Below are 11,018 nucleotides of genomic sequence, written 5' to 3' on the forward strand. Positions count from 1 at the left end.
GCTTTATACTCATTCTTCGGAGAGTTCTTACAAAAAATCCGAGTCTTAGTGACTCAACATCTTTCAGTTCTTTATGTCATTGTAATATAGTCTCATTATTCATTGATTTGGTTAATCACAAAGTGACATCAACTGGGGAAATAGCCATTAGGTCTTGTAGTCTATTCAAAATAGAGTATCATACTGATAAGTCAAGTAGTGAACCCATTCAGCCTTTATCCCACCTAGTAGGACCATCATGTTAAACCCTTTTGAGCCTTACATCAAGCCATTCCTTTCAAAACCCTTTATCCTTTACCCAACTCCAGACAATGAGTACAACCCAAAATCTTTATCAACCATACCCATATGTTTTTGAGAATACGAGGGGCACAAAGATGAAGAAAGAGCACAAAAGGAAGATTACAAGGAAATATTAGAGAGATACAATGAAGACCATCATTCTATTCTAAGTGAAATAAGCAAGTGGAAAACAAACATATCCAGTACTAATCAAGGATATACCACTGAGCTAAAAAAAAAAAAAAAAAAAAAAAAAAAGTTGAACAGAATGGATGGAAAAGCTAAGACAAAGGAAAAAATTCTCTGTAATATAGAATTTGAAAAAATCTTCTAAAAAAAGAAGCAAAACCCTTAGTGTCTTCAGAAATAACCTTTGAACCCTTTTTACCTTTCCATCATAAACCAATACCCAAGCCAAGTTACAACCCATGACTTATCACTACAGTATGGTACGACTAGAATAAGTGAGAGGATGCTAAAGTGAAGGACCCGACACTTCATACGTGATTGACATTTTTTCCATGAGACTACTTTCATCCAGAAGTTCGCTTTTCAAGGTAGTATGTGGGATGTTCATAATTATTATTCTTTTCCCCACATACATGAGGTAAAATAGTAAACCATCTTCTAAAAAATTCTTTTCTGAGAGTATGACCGATGAGGATTGAAAGTCGAGATTATCTGTCTAAAGGTAGACTAAGGATTCTATTTCTTGGATAGGAGAGTATAGGAGATTGACTGAGTACACACATAAGCCTTGATTGAGAATTTTGTCAATTTTTACTATCTCCCATCATAATCTATGAGTCTTTGCAGCAATGTAGTTAGCAATAGAGACCGTCTGTTGGAGTAAGCACTAAGTTGGTAAGGAATTTTTCTCTCTGAAAAATACTATCATTCTTGAATATGCTATTGATTAATTTTGTGGGTATATCACCTAAAAACCCTCACGAGACTATAACTCATCCTTTTTGGGGAACTTAAAGGTTTAAAGCCTTGTTGCATATGGTAAATGCAATCGCGATGCCTGCAAAAGTGAGTTAGAATTTTATTTTTGTTATTAGGATGTGATTTTGATCACTTATCTCTTTTTATCTTATTTGCTAAGAGACTAGCAAAAGGCTAGTTGGGGGTTGTGATAAGAGCTCAAAAAGCACATTTTAACCCTCAATTATACCTCTTGTTTAGCCATCTTAGTGGACAAACAGTGCTTGTAAGTCATATTTTATGATTCTACAGGTGAAAAATAGAGTTTTATAGAATATTAGAGAAAAGGGGGGTAAAATGGATTAATTCGGAGCATTAAGGATCACATGGAAAGCCCGTGGACAATCATGGAGAAGGCCAAGGAATTGAAGCTATGAAAGATGTGACTTAGACCTGTTTTAAAGCCTATGTGGAAGCCCAAGGCAAAAGGATTCGTTGCTTAGACCAAAGCTCATAAAAAGGAAAAAAAGATGGAGCAAAAGAGGAAAAACAGACTCTTGTGTCTGGGACGTAAGGCCCGTGTGTCCGGACGCATGAACTGACACTGTAGCCCACCTCTTTTACTATTTTGGAAACGATGTTGAACTCTGAAAGAAGTTGAATTGTAATTGGAAACAAGCCACGGTTTGGGATGTTTCTAGAACTCATTGTAACCCCCTATAAATAGAGGACCTAAGTGCCTCATGAAACTCGCCAATTCACTTACATTCTTGTCTCCAGAACTTGAGACTGAGAGAGATTAATAATAAAATATTGGTTTTAACTAGTCGAGTCTTGATAAATTAGTCTTTCTAGTCTTATTTTCTTCGACTTTTCTTCTTCTCGTTCTTTATATTCTTCCTTTTCATGGAAGGCTAATCTTCTTCTTCAAGCCGGTGCCTAGGGTTTGATTCTTCTGGTTCATGGTGTTCTCTAATCAGGTTAGTTCTTTATGTTTTTAGTTATTAGTTCCATTGCCCACACCAAACATGTTAGTTCTTTATGTTTTTAGTTATTAGTTCCATTGCCCACACCAAGGGATGGAAGTATAAAATAGGGTTTATGTTTTGCAATAGTAATATCATGCTAGTCTTTTTTACTTTTCTTCTAGTAGTGCAGTTCTTTAGAGTTAGGGAAGTATTCTTTGTGTTGCCCTAGTAGGGGTAATGATAAGCACCCAAAAGTGTATTATGAAACCCCATTGAGACATATAAATTTGGTTCATTATGTGTTTAATAATCATGAAATAAATATGTTTTCATACTTTTGCGTGTATTTGCAATAAACATGGAAATATTGGTTACGCAATAAAGCACGAGGAGGAACGCGAGATATATGAATTCTTCCAAATCCTTTGAAGCATCAAACTTCCAAAGCTCCTAGACCAGAAATCGACAAGAGAAGCTGCTCGCATAATCTATTTACGGAAGTTGTAAACCGCCCCAAAATACCGGATCGCCATCGGATTTGCATATGGACCCACCATCTTGGGGCCACAAGATTGGATGAGTAATCAATCATGGAGCATGTCAAGACAAAGATAACAAATTATTGGTGCAAAGTTGACACCTTGCATGTAATAAATTAGATTATGTGTTAATAGTGAGAAAAAGGCAAGGTGTCACTTTCTTTTAATGTGGTAGATAAAAATGAATCAATGTGGTTTGTTAATTCACGTGGGAGGAAATGAGATTTCTCTCAAATGGAGAAGAAATTAGACAAAGGTGGGGGATACTCCATTTACTCCCTTGACTTTTTTCCTCACATGGCATTATTTTAGTTCCTTAGTGAAAATGAGAAGTAAGTTTTAGTTTTTATTTTGCAAAAAGCTTGTAATAGTTTTAATGGAGGAACACTTGTTCTTCTAGTGATATAATAGAAGTGAGTTTGGTTGTTGTTAATTCTTCTCTCTCTCTCTCTTTCTCTTTGGAGTTTTTATTAGTTCATAAGTCCTTGTCCCAAGGATCATGAGCTAACTTCCCTTTGGGAGTTAATCCAACTGAGGGAAAACATTATGGTTAAAAACATTTATAGTTTGGTAGGTTTTTAGGATGAACAACTAACACTACATCCTATCCCAAAATGATAGTTGGTGTAGTGTCTAGTTAGAAATCAAACAATGAGCTTAGAGATAAGTCATTGTTTGGTTTCACTTGCTAGCATGTAAGTGAGCCATGCATGCTAGGGAAAGAAGAATCAAAACCTTTTTCAAATAAACAACTAATGATAGTTTCACATGAGGAGGATTAACTCTCCACCTTTCTTTTAGAAATTTGTATTTTGTTTAAGTGCATGATTTCAAACTTAATTGTTTTGTTTTAATGTTTGTTAGGAAGAAACCTAAGTTCCTTATTGTAATAATCTAATTTGTAGTTGTTCTAAAGAATCCTTATTCTAACTCTTCAACTAAGATCGCGGAGTAAGGAACCTTGATTTCTTTTTTAGAGAGTTCTAAACCTAAGTGGTCGTAAAAAGCTAATATCAGGTAACTCGTGGAGTGGCTGCCTAGGGAAGTATTCTTTGTTTTTGTCTTAAACCCCTATTAGAAAGTACTCTTTGATGTTACTCTCGGTAATACATTAAATGGTTGCCCCTTACATAAAAGGAAAGAAGATACTAGTAACATAAACATAGGAACAATCTTGAGTAGAATTAGATATTTCATCCAAGAGGACATCGGCACTCGCTCGATTGCCTAATTGTAGTCTACTCGTGAGAATAACCGTGAAGCAGAAGGTCACAGATCAAAGGTAGCGGTGGATTCTAATTTCTTGAATTCCTTCTCTTATAAATTCTCAATAGTTTAGTTTAGTTTAGTTAAGCAATTTACAATATCTATAATTATAGTTTTTAATCCCTCAAACCCCCTTTCCAGTCTTATCCTTCATATAACATACACTTAAAAGTGGAACAATATCCTACTCATCTTTTACTCATTGAGGGATAATTAGGTTTTGATATGCTTCTGTTTTGTTTAACGACCATCATCCATATTCCATCTACACATCCATATACCATCTCATACACACAAAAGGAGCGTGTGTCAGTTACCCTCCTTGAGCCTTCACCAATTTCTAAAAACCTTTTTATTTCTTTGCCATTAATCCCTTAACCGTTACTACACACAATAAAAAGCGTACCCAACTAACAAGTTGAGAATTGGATGAACAGTAAAAAGAGAAGAGAAGGCCTTGTACAAAAACAGAATAGTGAAGCTTCAAAAAGAAAAGATTCAAAAATCGAAATCTCCTAAAAGTTGAAAATCAAAAGTAGTCGATTTCAAAAGAAACAAAAGCAAAGTTAGAACTATGTTCTTTTGACAAGTTCAAATGAATGTAGTTTGAATTGGTAAGTTAGTCCACTTTACCAAATCCATCTCTAGTTCATTTTTTAATCTGCAAATCTTAAAAATACAAAGTTTAATCCTTCTACCTTTTTACAAACAAGAGTTTTACATTTAGTAATCACTTAGAACAAGTTAAAGAAAGATGTGAAAGTTTAGAAAGAGATTTTCCAACCATCATAAACCTCTTCCTCCTAACAAATGATCTAAGATGAACAGCAAACCCAACACCACTATTTCTACCTCTTCACCAACCGTGCTGGAAACGGTGTTTTTGGTATGTATTTTTCAAACAGATCAACTTCCTCTTTGTCATTTTGCTTAGATTGGGACTTAGTAAGGTCTGTCGCTTCAGTTGTCGGCTCCTCGGCAGATGTAGGTACATGTTCTGTCTCAGCCCTTGTTAGCAATTCAGGATTTGACAAAAATTCGGTACAAGAATAATTTGATAATTATTCGGTGATTCTAAAAAACGGTACGGTCAAATATTCGGGCAAAAATTCGCAATATGACAATTATGCGGTGTTTAATTAATACACGTTTTAAACGTTTGGTTGCAAAAATTTGAAAGTCAAAAATTCGTGATATTATGTTAGTAATTATTAATAATAGTTGTCATTCTTTACAACATAACAAACATATCTAAACAATTTAGCTACAAAAACATTGAAACCAAGTGAATGGTCCACATAGGTACCTTCATTTATTTGTTCTTAAATTGAAATTACAGTTCAAATTTCAAAATACACACACCATGACATGACAATTTAAATATTGCCCAAAAATTATAAAAGCAAAGTTTGTTTTTTTTTTTTTTTTGGAGCCGAATTTTTGAAAAATTTGCCAAAATCCAAATTATACGTTTCAAGGCAAAAATCGCAAATTATTCCGAATTTTTCAAACATTCGGAAGTATTATACGTTTTGCCCTTCAAAAATTCGATTCGTGAATAATTCGGCGAATTGCTAACAAGGGTCTCAAATTTTCAAAAGGTTGAACCGCATAATGGATTTGATTGTCAACAGTTCTGCCATAACGAAGTGTGGTGACTGCATTCACCTCACCCTAATTGGGATTACTAGTACTTGGACTATTGCTAGCTTCAAAGGTTGTGTTTGTGGGCTTAGGGTTTAGGATTATTGCTTGGCCAGGAAACACACCTTTCTGAGTTTTTTCTTGGGTTAACATCTGAAGCGATTGTTGAATTGATGTCAGGATTTGAGATTGTTGATTCATGTAAGTTAGAATATTGTCGCTGAGTTTATCAACTAGAGATTGCACATGTGGTGCTGTTGGAACGAAATTACGGTAGTTGTTGATGGGTTGTTGATGTAAGAAATTTTGATTGGCGGGCACAAGGCCACAATTCAAATTTGAAATAGAATTACTCGGGAACTGGGCTTGTCCTTACTAGAATTGCTGATTATATCCTTGCTGATATGAATTGAAGTTTGGAGGTGGCCTAACGGGTTGAATGGTGAAACCTGGAGGGCCTTGTTGTTGTTGGTTGTTACGCCAAGAAAAATTTGGATGTTGTCGCCATGGTGCGCTATTAGGAATGTTGAAGGCACAAACTTCTTCAAGTTGACACGGCGTGGATTCATAAAACAATGGACAAGAGAGTTTAGTATGGGCTAGGCTCTAACAAAGATAACATGGGGAACTATTGACGTTCATGACTTGTTGCAGTTTTTTATCATTGATCTGCACGGAAAGAGCATCTACCTTCTAGGTTAGGGACGCGATCAGAGTTTTTAATTATGAATTAGGTTTGACTTCAAACATAGATGTGGCTTTTGGAGAAGTGATGTGAGATGAGCGGGAAGAATCAGTCCTTTCCCAAGAGATACTTCTCGGTTCTTGTTTTTCCAAAAATTGGAATGCTTCATTAGCACTTTTATCCATGAAATTACCGTCGTTCATGATGTCGAGCATTTCTTGTTGATGCTTGGACAAACCATTAAAGAAAGAACGGACGAAGACACTAGTGTCAAGTTGGTGATGGGGACATTCGAGAAGAAAATCATTGAATCTTTCCCAGGTTTCCGTAAAAGATTCCTGAGGATGTTGTCAAAAGAATTGAATCTTTTGAAGCATCTCTTAGTTTTCTTTTGAGTGTAGAATTTTATCATGAAAGATTGCACCAATTTTGCCCATGTGTTGTAAGAATGAGGTTGTTCACCTGTTAGCCAGACCGAAGCTTTATCGGCTAAGGTGAAAGGAAACAACCGTAGCAAAACTTGTTCATCGGAAACGTTAGGATGATGGAAAGTATTCAAGACTGTATGTATCCGACGAAGGTGATTGTATGGTTTCTCATGTTCTAAACCATGGTAAATGGGTAACAAATTGAAGACGTTTGGTGGGATTTGAAAATCGACATCACATTCTGCAAGTTTGATACAGGAAGAAGGTCCTTCCTTTAAAGCAGTGTAGAAGTCCGGAAAGGGCTTCTCGACTGGAGTCGTTTCAACCATAACTATAGGAGTTAATGGCAACGGATGCGCTTTTTGAGGTTTAGTGATAGAGGAAGAGCTTGTTTGAGGTGATAATTTACGTAATTGCTTATTGCATTTCTTTTTACGGTATGTGTGTTCAAGTTCCTTACTATAACCGGACATTAATCTCATGCAAGCATAAAATTAACTAAGGCATACAAGGAATGAATTTTTACATGTGATTGATGCAATTATGTGATGAAGAAGATGAAAAACATAAGCTTGAGCCTCTGCTATTGATAACAGTTGAACAAAGATTACGTTGGCATAGACAAACAGCCAAGTCACTTGACAGATTAATGGAGGTTTTCCGTGCAAGCACGTTCCTTAATTAGATAATATTAAAGTTTGCAAGCTTCCTAGACACTGTTTGGATATGAGATATTTTATTTTTTTTTTTTTTTTTTTTTTATTTACTATTCACAAATTATACAAACAAATATGACAATACAACACAAACTAAAATACAAGTTATACAAGGTACAAAATTACGCAGCATGTAAACAACTTATAATCAACAAATTGTAGCATGTGTCGTCAAAAAACAAATCTCATATTACAAATAAACTTGGAAAACTCAATTTTATCACAGATTATATATGACAACTCACTAAAACAGCTTCGTTTACACAATATATATATGACACACTAGTTAACACAAGTTTTGTATAATGATTCATTTTCAATAATCATTAAGATTGCAAATGTCATATAGAGAGCAATTTTGTCCCGAAGGGCTTAGAAACAACTTACCCAACTTGGATTTTAATCCCTTATTAGAATGTTTTCCTCTTTCTTGATAAAATCAAATTTTTATACCAAACATTCCACACAAACATATATATGCTAAACAATCCCATTCATTCAAACAAATATTATAATACACACTACGATACGCATACAAGGTCTAAACAGGTTATATCATGTAAAAAATAGACTCCTCTTACAAGTGAGTCAAGGAGTGGGAGAAAACGAACCCTGAAAAGCATCCCGCAACTTCGCTTTATAGATAAGATTTTGGAACTTCCTCACACGATATGGAACACTACTATCCCCTCCAAGAACAGGGTTCACTGACATAGATAGGCATTGATATCATATGGATCCGGAGTACTTGACGTTCAAATGTGGGAATCTAATTCCCCAGAATAGTAGCGGGCGCGACTCATAAACAACAACCACAAGTCGCGCGCCGACACTGTTAAACTGGGGGACTCGTGCACGCCACCTTTTTAGTCGTGTCCCGTGACTGGAATCTAGTGCCAGATTTGAGAATCGTGGAAAAAAAACAAAAGTTAAAAGAGGACAATAGACAAAAAAAAAATTTTAAATAAAAAGAAAAAATGAGAAGGAGAGAATTGGAGGGGATTCCCCGTGACTTATACGAGCTCCGCTATATTGCTTCGGTAGATGTTTTCCCGGCAACGGCGCCATTTGATAAGAATTAAATTAGACGTTACTCTAACTCACACTTATATCAATTATCTTACTCTCGATTCATGTTGAAATATAGTTCGAGTAAAGGAATCGTCTCATGCCTAAGAACAAGAGCACTTGTTCACAACTTAGTTATACTACTCAAGAGAAACCTTAAATGAGAGAAGACTTTAAGTGGAAGTTTTTACACTACACTACACTTCTTTTAATTACAAGTTACAAAAGTTACTAATAAAAAATTTATTCTAAAATTACTAAAGAAGATAGAAGATAGAGAAGTAAGTGTGGAGGATTGATTTACCATGTGATTCAAACTACTATTAATGAAAGACATATTTCAATTGTTAGTTTTCATATTTACTTTGATTCATAGACAAATCAAAGTGAGAAATTAAACTTTGATCCCTAGTAGAATTTCTAAATCTCTAAAGAGATTCTACTAACATGAGAGATTAAATTAGCACCCTATCTCTAAAACACTATTTCAACCTCTAGTTTGTTTTTCACTTCTAACTATTTTGTAATTGAAGTAAAAATCAAATTTGTTAAATTTTAAGCAATTGAATTACATCTTCATTAGTAAAGTTATCCTCACATGGGTTTATCTAACCCTCCACAAGGGATGAGTTAGCTCATGGAGAGATAAATACAACTAATGAAAATAAAGAAGAAGAAGAAGAAGTTTCTTATTTCCTAAACTATAGAATTATTTTTCTAAACATGAAACTAAAAAAAGAAAGAAGAGAGTGAAGGGTTACAAGGCCATAAATCACAAGTAAATTGGCAAGTTTATTTAGAGCATCACCCTCCTATTTATAGTTTCAAATGAGCGAAATGGGTGGCCAAGATTGCATCTTACATTTTCAATCCAAAGGTTACAATTTAATCTACTTTTATAATTGAATTTATTTAATCTAAGTGGAGAAAGTGGTGAATAGTAATTCCCATTATAAGATAAATAATTAGAAGTAGTTTGTGCATTTATTAAGTGGTGAAAGTGGGTGATTACATAAGCTTCCACTTGATGATATCATGATGAATAGTAATTAAATTTTTTACTTTGTCTTGGTTCGGACCTATTTTAATTCTCAGTCCAATCAATTGATAAAACATATATGCCATTGCGTAGAGCTTGTCGCGCTAATCGTTTTGACAGGTTACACACTCAAAACGGAGTTCGGAGTCAAAAGATATGATTTTCTGAAGTTTAGTTCATTTTTCTGCAAGATTTGACTAAGGTTGACCCGGAATTGATTATTTTGGTCAGGCTTCATGGACTTGATTATGATCTTTTTAAGCTTCCAATAGGCTTCTTTTGAACTTGATAAAAAGGCTTTGTTTCCAATTAGTATATTCACCTTGTTTCCATGCTAAAATGCCAATTCTTTCTGAAATTTCATCATTACGTGTCGTAATCTACAAAAACATAAAAATACAATTAATTTGTATTTATTATATACATAATTAACCAATATGTAATGTCTCTACGGGATTTATATTACAGTTTTGAGTATTTATCATAGAACCTCCATTGGAAGGAGTTTTTTTACACTTAGAGTGTAAACTTTACACTTTATATTGTTTACACCCTCCATTAGAGATGCCATAATATAGTAGAGAAGTAGTCAATGTGATGTACTAGTGTGGCTAGTACGTGTCTAATGTTTTGAGGGGTTGTTTGGCCAATGATAAAGGCAATTAAGTCATTTCATATGTCGATCATTAAGAACTCTAAACCATGTTGTGACACGTGGAAATGGATCTCAGAGAAATTTATAGTTAGACGAGTCATTTTATGTGATTTTAATTTTTAACTATAGCTAATAAATTCGTGGACAACAACAATTTGATACAAAAATTGTTGATCTAAAATTCAATTTTTTGGACAATAATTCGGGTAAAAATTCGGTAAGCAAAATGGAAAAAAGGCCAAACATACCATTTGTCTTTTATACGGGTATAACACGAAAAAAATTTAGTTTATTTTTCTACACTTTAATTTTAGAATGTAATATTTTCTCCATACTTTCTCATAAAATACATATATGTTACATGCATAACTCAATTTTTTGTTTTATGCTTATTGGCTAACACTATAGTTTTTCAATATTCGCTAGGTATTGAAGGTTCCAATTTGAATGGATTTCAAAACCTTCCATTTTGAAGTTTAATTTCAACATTGTTTTTTATGGATTTGAAGTTTCAACATACCTATTATAGTTTTATACCTTATTATTTGGCAATAAATGTTGTACATCACAAATTATTCCTTAGATTTGAGACGTTTGCCATAAAAACATACAAAATATGTATAAAATAGATATAAAATGCAGTATTATCACTTATGTTTTTTTACCATCGTCAAAATAGGACACGACGTGTGCCAAAATACACTGTCCTAAAAATATGCAACAGTCTAAGGTGACATCACACCCTCACTTAGACCATCTCATAGTTCGTCATCTCCTCTCAGTTATAGAGTTTTAGAATAT

The sequence above is a fragment of the Coptis chinensis genome, chromosome 9 (genome assembly GCF_015680905.1).
Source record: "Coptis chinensis isolate HL-2020 chromosome 9, ASM1568090v1, whole genome shotgun sequence".
NCBI lineage: Eukaryota > Viridiplantae > Streptophyta > Magnoliopsida > Ranunculales > Ranunculaceae > Coptis > Coptis chinensis.